General features: G+C 42.0%; 1 pseudogene; it reads right to left on the bottom strand.

Moving 5' to 3' along the window:
- Positions 1-12791, bottom strand: part of LOC119284340 — a 34522-nt pseudogene that overhangs the window by 6959 nt on the left and 14772 nt on the right.

The raw sequence follows: 12791 nt of genomic DNA, 5'->3' as shown, positions 1-12791 counted from the left end.
GGGGCATTAGTCCCGGTTGGTGCCACGAACCGGGACCAATGCCCCCTTTAGTCCCGGTTGGTGCCACCAACCGGGACCAAAGGCCTTGTGCTGCCCCGCGCCAAAAAGTTTAGTCCCACATCGCTAGTAGAGAGAGCTCGAGTGTGGTTTATAAGCTCTGCTGCGCCCACCCACTCGAGCTCCTCTCAACTGCAGGCTTTCGGGCCTAACCGTGCAATCTCTGCCTGTGGGCTTACTGGGCCTCCCGCGGGCCTGAATCCTGGCCCATGGTAGGGTTTCTAGTCGTATTCAAGCCGTGGGGGCCCAGTAGGTGGCACTTTTTTTTGTTTTTTTGTTTTCTTTGTTGCTATATTTATTTTATTTTGTTTCTACTTACAACAAAATACTTATTGTTGCTATTTTTATTTTTTTTCCAGTTTTTTGGTTTTGCTTTCTGCATTATTTATTTTTTGTTGTTTTTTGCTTTATTTTTTAATTCTTTTTGCTTTTAGTTTTAGAAAAATTATAAACTTTCTGTTAGTGCCATTAGTTTTCAAATTTGAAAACACTTTTTTTGTTTTCTTTGTTGCTTTATATATTTTATTTTGTTTGTACTTACAACAAAATACTTATTGTTGCTATTTTTATTATTTTTCAGTTTTTTGTTCTGTTTTCTGCATTATTTATTTTTTGTTGTTTTTTGCTTTATTTTTTAATTCTTTTGTCTTTTAGTTTTAGAAAAATTATAAACTTTCTGTTAGTGCCATTAGTTTTCAAATTTGAAAACACTTTTTTGCTTTATTTATTTATTTTATTTTGTTTCTACTTACAACAAAATACTTATTGTTGCTATTTTTATTTTTTTTTCAAGTTTTTTTGTTTTTTTTTCTGCATTATTTATTTTCTTTTGGTTTTTGCTTTATTTTTTAATCCTTTTTTGCTTTTAGGTCAGCAAAATTATAAACTTTCTGTTTGTGCCATTAGTTTTCTTTGAAATTTGTGTGAATCACAAGTTTGTGAGCTCAGCAAGGCGTGTAGAGGGACGGGCTTATAAACCGGTGTAATCCCCCTTCGGTTGGCGAGGTTTTCAAATTCATAGTTTTCAAATGAACTCTGAAAAAGTTGGCATAGCATGTGCATGTACAAAACGGACAATGGTATCATACTCGTATGTTACAAAGTTGGCATGGTATCATCATAATAGTTGCGGGAGAAAGTCTTCACTTTTTCTTCGCTTGTGTCGTTTGCTTATTGCGCCGTAACCATGGATAATCTTCATCGTTTATCAGGATGCTTGGGTCAGCCTTGACTTTGAAGGGGGGAATTTCATGAAACTTTTCATACTCTTCAGACATGTCTGTCTTGCCCTCCACTTCCAGGATGTCCCTTTTTCCTGAAAGAACTATGTGGCGCTTTGGCTCATTGTATGATGTATTCGCTTCCTTATCTTTTCTTTTCCTTCACATAGATAACCTGTGCCACATCATTGGCTAGGACGAACGGTTCATCAGTGTACCCAAGATTTTTCAGATCCAATGTTGTCATTCCGTACTGTGGGTCTACCTGTACCCCGCCTCCTGACAGATTGACCCACTTGCACTTAAACAAAGGGACCTTAAAATCTACTCTGTAGTCAAGTTACCATATGTCTACTATGTAACCATAATATGTGTCATTTCCCTTGTCGGTTGCTGCATCAAAGCGGACACCGCTGTTTTGGTTGGTGCTCTTTTCATCTTGGTCAATCGTGTAAAATGTATTCCCATTTATCTTGTATCCTTTCCAAATCATTACAGTCGAAGATGGTCTCCTAGACAACAAGTACAGCTCATCACAAACAGTGTTGTGACCTCTGAGACGTGTTTCCAACCAACTGCTGAAAGTCCTGATGTGTTCACATGTAATCCAGTCGTCGCACTGCTCCGGGTGTTTGGAGCGCAGACTGTTCTTGTGTTCATCGACATACGGGGTCACCAAGGTAGAGTTCTATAGAACTGTGTAGTGTGCTTGAGACAAAGAATATCCGTCCCTGCATATTATTGAGTCCCTTCCAAGCGTGCCTTTTCCAGTCAGTCTCCCCTCATACCGCGATTTAGGGAGACCTATCTTCTTAAGGCCAGGAATGAAGTCAACACAAAACCCGATGACATCCTCTGTTTGATGGCCCATGGAGATGCTTCCTTCTGGCCTAGCGCGGTTACGAACATATTTCTTTAGGACTCCCATGAACCTCTCAAAGGGGTACATATTATGTAGAAATACGGGCCCCAGAATGACAATCTCGTCGACTAGATGAACTAGGACGTGCGTCATGATATTGAAGAAGGATGGTGGGAACACCAGCTCGAAACTGACAAGACATTGCGCCACATCACTCCTTAGTGTTGGTACGATTTCTGGATCGATCACCTTCTGAGATATTGCATTGAGGAATGCACATAGCTTCACAATGGCTAATCGGACGTTTTCCGGTAGAAGCCCCCTCAATGCATCCGGAAGCAGTTGCGTCATAATCACGTGGCAGTCATGAGACTTTAGGTTCTGGAACTTTTTCTCTGGCATATTTATTATTCCCTTTATATTCGACGAGAAGCCAGTCGGGACCTTCATACTGAGCAGGCATTGAAAGAATATTTCTTTCTCTTCTTTCGTAAGAGCGTAGCTGGCAGGACCTTCATACTGCTTCGGAGGTATGCCCTCTTTTTCGTGTAAGCGTTGCAGGTCCTCTCGTGCCTCAGGTGTATCTTTTGTCTTCCCATACACGCCCAAGAAGCCTAGCAGGTTCACGCAAAGGTTCTTCGTCACGTGCATCACGTCGATCGAAGAGCGGACCTCTAGGTCTTTTCAGTAGGGTAGGTCCCAAAATATAGATTTCTTCTTCCACATGGGTGCGTGATTCTCAGCGTTATTCGGAACAGCGTCATTCTCAGCGTCACCGGTACGCATGGCGGGCTTCTTCCGGTGATCTGCCTCGCCTTTGAAATGCTTGCCTTTCTTTCGACATTGATGGTTGGTCGGAAGAAATCGACGATGGCCCAGGTACACATTCTTCCTGCAGCTTCCCAGGTATATACTATCGGTGTCAAGTAAACAGTGCGTGCATGCGTGGTATCCCTTGTTTGTCTGTCCTGAAAGGTTACTGAGAGCGGGCCAATCGTTGATGGTCACGAACAGCAACGCCTTTAGGTCAAATTCCTCCTTTTTGTGCTCATCCCACGTACGTACACCGTTTCCATTCCACAGCTGTAAAAGTTCTTCAACTAATGGCCTTAGGTACACATCAATGTCGTTGCCGGGTTGCTTAGGGCTTGGATGAGAACTGGCATCATAATGAACTTCCGCTTCATGCACATCCAAGGAGGAAGGTTATACATACATAGAGTCATGGGCCAGGTGCTGTGATTGCTGCTCTGCTCCCCGAAAGGATTAATGCCATCCGCGCTTAAAGCAAACCATACGTTCCTTGGGTCCTTTGCAAACTCATCCCAGTATTTTCTCTCAATTTTTCTCCACTGCGACCCGTCAGCGGGTGCTCTCAACTTCTCGTCTTTCTTACGGTCCTCACTATGCCATCGCATCAACTTGGCATGCTCTCCGTTTCTGAACAGACGTTTCAACCGTGGTATTATAGGAGCATACCACATCACCTTCGCAGGAACCCTCTTCCTGGGAGGCTCGCCGTCAACATCACCAGGGTCATCTCGTCTGATCTTATACCGCAATGCACCGCAAACCGGGCATGCGTTCAGATCCTTGTAGGCACCGCGGTAGAGGATGCAGTCATTAGGGCATGCATGTATCTTCTCCACCTCCAATCCTAGAGGGCATACGACCTTCTTTGCTGCGTATGTACTGTCGGGCAATTCGTTATCCTTTGGAAGCTTCTTCTTCATTATTTTCAGTAGCTTCTCAAATCCTTTATTAGGCACATCATTCTCTGCCTTCCACTGCAGCAATTCGAGTACGGTACTGAGCTTTGTGTTGCCATCTTCGCAATTGGGGTACAACCCCTTTTGTGATCCTCTAACATGCGATCGAACTTCAGCTTCTCCTTTTGACTTTCGCATTGTGTCCTTGCATCGACAATGACCCGGCGGAGATCATCATCATCGGGCACATTGTCTGGTTCCTCTTGATCTTCAGCAGCTTCGCCCGTTGCAGCACCATCGTGCACATCGTCTGGTGCATCTTGATGTTCAGTAGCATCACCGTATTCAGGGGGCACATAGTTGTCATCGTACTCTTCTTCCTCGCCGTCTTCCATCATAACCCCTATTTCTCCGTGCCTCGTCCAAACATTATAGTGTGGCATGAAACCCTTGTAAAGCAGGTGGGTGTGAAGGATTTTCCGGTCAGAGTAAGATTTCGTATTCCCACATATAGGGCATGGACAACACATAAAACCATTCTGCTTGTTTGCCTCAGCCACTTCAAGAAAATAATGCACGCCCTTAATATACTCGGAGGTGTGTCTGTCACCGTACATCCATTGCCGGTTCATCTGCGTGCATTATATATAATTAAGTGTGTACATCATGAATAGATAATTATAAGTGACCAAATTAATAGAAGTTCATCATCACATAAAAACCAAAGTACATACATAGTTCTCATCTAACAACATAAAGCTCTGCAGAGCATCTAAATTAATTAAACCATACATTGAAACTATGTAAAACATTTCAATGCGAAAACAAATGCGATCATAATCGCAACCAAGGTAACAACTGATCCAACGGCATAATGATACCAAGCCTCGGTATGAATGACATATTTTCTAATCTTTCTCATCTTCAAGCGCATTGCATCCATCTTGATCTTGTGATCATCGACGACATCCGCAACATGCAACTCCAATTTGGTCACTTATTTATCTTCTCCTCCTCAAGTTTTTTTATTTTTTCGTTCAAGAAATTGTTTTCTTCTTCAACTAAATTTAACCTCTCGACAATAGGGTCGGTTGGAATTGCCGGTTCAACAACCTCCTAGATAAATAAAATCTATGTCACGTTGGTCGGCATAATTTTCATAAACAATAAATGAACCAATAGTTATGAAAAGATAATATATACCACATCCGAATCATAGACAGGACGAGGGCCGACGGGGGTGGATACCAAAACCATCGCACTATATAAGATGCAATAATAAAAGTAAGAAAATAATACAAGTATCTATCTAAACATACAAGTAAGAATGTTTTTCCTTTCAGAAAGAAGATAAGAACAAGAGGCTCACCACGGTGGTGCCGGCGATGAGATCGGCGCGGGTGATCGACGGTGGTGAAGACGGGGACGGGGCGTGACGGACCACTAAACCTAGATCAATCTTGAGGAAAACGGAGCTTGGCGGTCGAGCTTGGAGAGGAGAAACCTTAAGTAGTGTGGCTCGGGCATTCCATCGAACACCTTGTGTGCATAGGAGGTGAGCTAGAGCACCACCAAGCCCTCTCCCCCTTAGCCAGAAAAAACAGAGCAGTGTGCTCTGCTCTTGCGGGAGGGGGTATATATAGGCACCACCATTGGTCCCGGTTGGTGGCATGAACCGGGTCTAAAGGGAAGCCTTTGGTCCCGATTCACGCCACCAACCGAGACCAATAGTGGTGGGCCAGGAGCCAGGCCCATTGGTCCCGGTTCGTCCCACCAACCGGGACCAAAAGGTCCGGACGAACCGGGACCAATGGCCCACGTGGCCCGGCCGGCCCCCTGGGCTCACGAACCGGGGCAAATAGCTCCATTGGTCCCGGTTCTGGATTGAACCGGGACTAATGGGCTGAACTGGCCTGGGCCATTGCCCCCTTTTCTACTAGTGTCTGGTAAGTGGTCCTAGTCGCAGTCGGAAATAATAAAGTTATGAAGATGAATGAAAAACTCAAAAAGTTCAGGAGCAGGTCCCAATCGAATGCATTTGTGGAGATGAAGTTTCTGTAGGTGCTTTGGGCCACCATTCTCCTCACCTACCATCCAATTTGGGTACCTCAGACCCTCGTAACTCCAAATTTCCAGACTTTTAAGATCCTTTGGTGGGCAAAGACCCTCAAGTACCTCCACTTGAACTTCTGGTGACCAAGGATGTACGAAGGTGCCTATATCATCACCCCATTGCAAATGCAATGTTGTTAGTCTATTCTTATCAGCTAGCTTTGCTTCATGCGCCTCCTCCTTGTTTTTAACATTTTCAAGATGTTCGATCGTCAGCATGCCCTGTAGCTTGTTTAGGCCCTTCAACTGTTTTAGCTCATACCCATGTTCCTTTCCTACTTGAAACAGAGAAAGTCCTTGTAGAGATGTTAAACTGTGGATGTTTGGAACAAGCTTTCCTTCGCCGGCGATATACCGCAAGTTTGTAAGGTTGCCCATATTTATATCAGAGGGAGCTTTTACTGCTTCACCAAAAACATGTAGCAGCTGCAAATGGTAAAGATTGGCTAATGTCCTTGGTAAAGATATTATTCTGCCATCTGAATCTAAAGAAAGATGCTTTAAATGGCCAACTGTTGTTGGGATTTTGTACCATGCTCCTTCACTCCATATAGGCTGCGGGATATGCATCTGCAATACCCGCAATTTCTTTAGCTTCTCGAATACTTTCTCTAAGAACTTTTCAATGGATAGTCCAGGCCATTTATAATCAGTTATAATGAGAGTGCGTAAGTTTTCCAATTCAAAAATCTCCTCAGTAACAGTTGCCTTCGCAACCAAAAGATGGCGAACATCATGAGGAACTTTTCTTGTCGAGCCATTCTCGATCCTAAAGCAGTCACTGCCTGCTGCTTTCTCAGCCAAATCATGCATAAGATCATGGACAGAATACTCCAAGTCCTCATCCACTCCTTTGGATCCCACTGGTTGCATAAATGAAGTTGCCAGTAACTCATGAAAATAATCCCGACGAACAGCTTCCATGTCCTCCTCTACATCAGTAGTTTGTATAAACCCCTCTGCCACCCACAATGCAACTAACGAATCACGATTGAAACGATGTCTTCTTGGAAAAATACTGCAGTAAGCAAAGCATCGCCTGATCTGCTCATCAAGATGCTGATAAGTGATAACTCCACCACAGGGCCCCCGTTGTCTCATGCAGAAGGTCCCGATCTCGAACTTCTCTCCAAAAGGCAACATCATTTTGTCTTTTACGTAGTTGTCCGCCCACTGTACGGGCTGCTAGCGGTGATCCTTTCAGCTTCTGTGCAATTTCAGCCCCGATAATTCTGAGTACTGTTTGATCTGGATCATCTATACTTATACCTTCAAGGGCATAATACATGAACAGATCCAAGAACACTTGTTCATCCAAGGCAGGTATTGGAAATGTTTTACGTGCCACACCAGGACCTAGCTCTGAAAATGCATCTTTATTGCGGCTTGTCGCTAGAATTTTGCTTCCTCTCTTCCCAACCTTCAATGGAGAAAGTAACTCCGGTAGCTGCTGCTTACAGACATCTTTGTTGGACCAAATATCATCTAGTACCAAAAGGAATCGTTTGCCATCTAGTTTCTTTTCCAATTCTTTTTCCAGGACATCTAGGCTATTGTAATTAGGGCATACTTTTTCCTTATTCACTGAAGCTGCCTCAACCATCTCCATGAAAAAGTCACCCACACTATAGTTCTCAGAAACATGTATCCAGATAACAAGGTCAAAATAGTCTTTACTTTGCTCATACTTGCAAACATGTTGTGCGAGGGTCGTCTTCCCAGAACCTGAAATGCCATAAATGCCAATTACAGAGAAACATTTATTGTTACTTGAGCTTGGATTGACATCATTCTCTTTATGACGAAGCATTCCTGTTATCCAGTCACGATCCTTATCTCGTCCAGTTACATTTACTGCTGCAGCTGAAATAGAGCGTGTGTGCGTATTTTTGGCAGTAACAGTTTCACCCTTGCTTGAGGGCTTTGCCAATGCAACAATGCCCTGTGCTTTATCAATGAGCTTTTCTACTGTTGCCATTTTATCCTTCAAGCGGACATTTAAAGCTGCAGTTGGAGTCAAACTCGGTTCAATGCAAATACCCTGCAAAAGAAACAAAACATTTCGAAATTCAGGTTGCAGACCAAGTACCAACATTTTTCGAACATTAGCCTCATAGTGGACACAGGCTGTCAGCATGAGGGTAAAAATGCTATATCTAGTTTATTTCGACCATCTTTGAGCAAAATCTAGTGCAACATTGTTATTAAGGAGAATTGGTGTGACTTGTCAGTTCGTAACTTATGCTTGATAATTTAATTCAAACATAGTACTAACTTATTTATTCAATACTCCCTCCGTTTCTTTTTAGTCTGCATATAACTTTTGTCTAAAGTCAAAGTATCTATATTTTCACCAAACTTATAGAAAAAAGAATCAACATTTACAAGGCCAAAGGAATATCTTTAGTCCTTATGGAATTTAGTTTCATATTATGTATATTTGATATTGTAGATGTTGATATTTTTTTATACAAATTTGGTCAAAATTTGTAAAGTTTGACTTGACACAAATCTTATATGAAGAGTAAAAAGGAACGGAGGGAGTACACTAGTTTGTAGTTTGTATTGGCGGTAAATCTATACATAGGCATAGGGTTGGCACACACTACTTTCGTTGAGATGGAACCGCGTGATCAGGTTAGACCATTGACTCGGTATTATCGTCGGCCACAAAAACGATTATAACATCTGGCATCGACTCTGGCCACAAAAGTCAGGAGCCTGTTGTTAGGAATAGCAACATAATATTATCTGGAGGCCAAAGCTAACATATATACAGGTACAGGTGGGAGGTCAAAGGCCCATATATAAAAGACCAAGGCCAACATAAATATTATAAGGACAGTATAACTGAGCCTAAAGCGAGCTCTCTCACGCCCCCAGTGATTTCAGCCGTCGGATTTCACGTTTGAACTGTATCTGACCGTCAGATTTTTGTTTCAACAACAGTTTACCGCGAGTGGGCTGGCTGTCCTTATGGGCTGCTACTCTGGAGACTTTTTTGAAGCCCTGTCATTGAATGGGCTTATTGGCCCATTTATCTATCTGACTCACGAAGTTACTACACAGCGATTGGTCTGCGTCAATCCAGGCGACGTTTGTCCCAAAAGAAAAATCCATGGCGCGGGTGAGGAGCCGAGGCGATGCTAGATCCAGAGCGGGAGGGGATGAAGCCGACGCGACGCGGGCGAGGGAGCCGACGGTCGAGGGGATCCAGCGGACGAGAGCCATGCGACGTGCACGAGGGAACTGGCGGTCCAGGTGATCCAGTCGACGCGAGTCACGCGAGGGATTCAGCGCTCGAGGGGATCCACCCTTTTGGTGCGGGATGCGGATGGATCGAACACCGGTCGATCCAGCCGGCCCGGTTGAACCTCCTGTGAGGAATAGGGGAATCCATCGGCCGTCATGGTGTTCTTCAGCGCCAACAATGCCGGCCTGCCTGACCACTTGCAGATACGTGTACCAGGTATTTCCTTGATCTGATTTCGATGGCCTGTAGTCAACTTTCTGGCCCCATAGTAGATTTTTGCCATTACATGGTTGGTGTTCATGTTGTTTCCTTTGATGATCTAGGTCTTTTGGATGTGAAATTAGATAACTTGGATGAAAGGAAAAATGGTCGTCCAGTAGTAGTAGTCCTTGCAGTTTAAGTTTTGGAAGCGATCATGAAAATTACTTGATTAATAGCTGATTCTTTTAGATCTTAAATTTACATGTCTCGTCTCTATTGCTATGTTTTAGTTTTCTCTGGATTAGACCGATCCCCAAATCGTCATTCAAATGTTTCCTTTTTGTTTATCTTGGGTTACTATTAAATTATTTATTTGTGCTCATTGTTAGTTCTAGCATCATATATTCATATGTCAAATTGCAGTTGGTGGTTAGGTCGACATAGTATCTACATCAACAGTTCATTTTTTGCACAAGGGAGAACATTTCTTTATTATTTGTGAAAAAACTAAATTTTGTTCCTAAGCTGCAGTTGTGCTTGAGATCTCGCTGAGCGCACAACGCAATGTTTTCTTTTGTAGTTGTGGTTGTTTCCTAAGATGTAGTAGATACGAAGCTCTTTTATAGTGTATTTCGATCAAACTTTGTGTCGTGCTTGCATATTTGCAAAAATAAATTTGGGTAAGATCAGGTGCTGTGTCATCGACACATGGCAGATTTTTTGTTTGTTTCTTCAAAGTGCAATCATGTTTTGGTCTATACGGCTATACTTACTTTTCGAGAGAGCTGGTGGTAAATGCTTTCTCACCAAAAGGGGGTTTGGTGTTTGCAGCTTCTTCTGAATAATCATAAGCTACTTAGTGCACTTTTGATGCATTTGATCTGTCCCATCTAGCAAGTTCCTTTTCGGTATAAATGCAAGTTTTTTGTAGCTTATGTTTTATAATTCAAGTACTAGCATGCCACTGTATCATGTGTCCTGAGCATGGTGACAGCCTCCCTGACCACATCGCTGCTGGTTATTGTGGATCCACGTTGTAAGAAGCTTTTCATGGTGGCTCAAAGAGGTGGCATGGAGAGGAAGAAAAATATGTGGGTATCATGCTCAATTTTGTCTTTGCCAGTGGAAGGGTGACTACGGTGAGGTTCCAGCCTGTCCACCGTGAGAATATCAACAGTCACTTATGTACCACGAATCTTTCATGGATTCAATTTTGAGATTCAATCTCCCCGTTCTTTTGTGGTTCCTTCTTTAAGCATTTCAATGGCTTGTTGATTATGATTTGTTTTTTGTTCGCAGGAACAAGGCTTGGCACATAACTCTTTGCATGGAAATCTTTAATTGGTGTTCCATGTGTCCGACGAGCGACCAAAGACAAGTGACAAAAAGGACTTCCCCGCTGGCAAGTAGGGCATTGGTGAAAAATCTTCCAGATTAAGTCAGCCCTTTGTTTGTTTCCTTTAAACTATTCAGGCTCCCGATGGTTTCCTGATTAAATCTGCACTTTACTTGTTTCCTTTAAACTATTCATGCGTTGATTTCCTTGGCCATGGAACGCACAATAATGCACTCGATGGTCTTTATTTTCTATGTGTGAGGACAACATGTACTCACTATAGCAGATGACATCAATCTTCATACCATAACGTTGTAACTAAGCTTCATGTGAAACTTACCATAACTATTCACTTCTTAATGGTTGGATCCTTCAGTTTAGGAATATGATGCATTGGACATAAGAGATTGACTGAAGAAGGGTCTGATTAACTTGGGAGATTTGATTTCAATGTTAGTTCACTTACCATCCTTTTTATTGAGAGGGAAGATATTCTACATGTATAGCAATTCACTTCGATTGCAGTGTCCCTACCCGAAGTTCATCCATGGCTACTGGGCTGATTAGTGCCCTTCCTGCCAAGATTCACCGTTGACATTATCTATTTGATTTATATAATCCACCATGCAAGCACAATTGTTTTTTCCCATTTCTAAATAAACTGAGTAGTGCACATCCAGCATAGGTAAGCCTACTATATTTTTGTTGTTGAATGAAATTCCCACCGAGAAAATGATAATCTATGAGAAGAATGGCAGTCTATTAGTCAAGAAACAACCTGGTGACTTCAGATATTTTGCGTTTCCAGATTGCCAACTCTATTCGTCATATTAAAGTTAATAATAAATTCAATTTATCCACCGTAAATGAATAATAATCTAATGGACCTATGTTCTGTTAAAATACTTGATGTGATATTGAGGTATGCTCCCCTGTTTTCATCCATGCACTATGTATATGTAGACTGACATTATAAGCTCCGATTATGAATGCATAAATGTGACATTAGTCCAAATATTTCAGACGTAAACAATTCCCATGAGAGGTTATATTTTGTGCTGGATGGATATTTGTGTACAGAAAAGATAAACATATTCTTTATTAACCCAGGGTTGGATGTACAGGGGGTGGTAGTGAGCTGTTTAGTTGCTGATCTTGCTTGTGTTGCTCTGGTTGAGGTTTCTTTGCTTCATATATGAGCTATAAAAGAGTTAATTAGCGGTGACAATTAAAATGCCCTTTTATTATGTATGCTTGTCTGCATAGTTGTTTATGTTGTTTATGGGAATACACATTACTTCTACTAGGTTTAGTGCTTCTGATGTATTCTTTATACTGTGGTTCATTTACGAAATTATCTCATGGGCCTAGCGCAAGAAACTGAGGGACCTGAAATTCTTTATATGCATCTGCTAACATGTTTGGGGACAATGTTCTTCTTAGATGCTCAGCTAGAGTGGCAACAAAGCTTTTCTCCTCTGGCGTCTGGGTCTACTTTTGATCCGACATCTCATACCTTGCCAATCTTGTTTCATTTCCTTTCATTTGCTTCTGTTTTGCAATTTCGAGGCGCTGCACAAAATGCACCATTCAGAATGATCAAAAGTTGATAATGTGAAGAATTATTTCACGATGTTGGTCTTCAAAGTTGTTTTGACCTGTGACTCAATTTGTGCTGGCATTAATGTCCTTTATTGTAACTACTACTTATTATGTTATAACTGTATTATTAGTTCTTTTTATCCCGGCCTTGTTCAGAATGTTCAAATTTGTAAAACAAATACACCCAATCCATATTATAAGTTGAGTTTTCTTTACTTATTGTTAATCTGCCATTTTTTCTTATCCTTCGTCACTTATCAGATGTCCACGGAGAAATGCCACTATAAATGACATGTAGTATAAGCTAGGAGCAAGAAAAAGAAGTAAAGATCTCATCTTGTGCAACAAATATGAGAGGGTAGAACATTGCAATCCGTTTTTCCCAGCGTTACCTTCCAATTCAATGATCAAGTATCTTTATATTATGAAATATCCTATC

The sequence above is a fragment of the Triticum dicoccoides genome, chromosome 4A (assembly GCF_002162155.2).
Source record: "Triticum dicoccoides isolate Atlit2015 ecotype Zavitan chromosome 4A, WEW_v2.0, whole genome shotgun sequence".
NCBI lineage: Eukaryota > Viridiplantae > Streptophyta > Magnoliopsida > Poales > Poaceae > Triticum > Triticum dicoccoides.
This window is presented reverse-complemented; position numbering and strand designations above follow the sequence as displayed.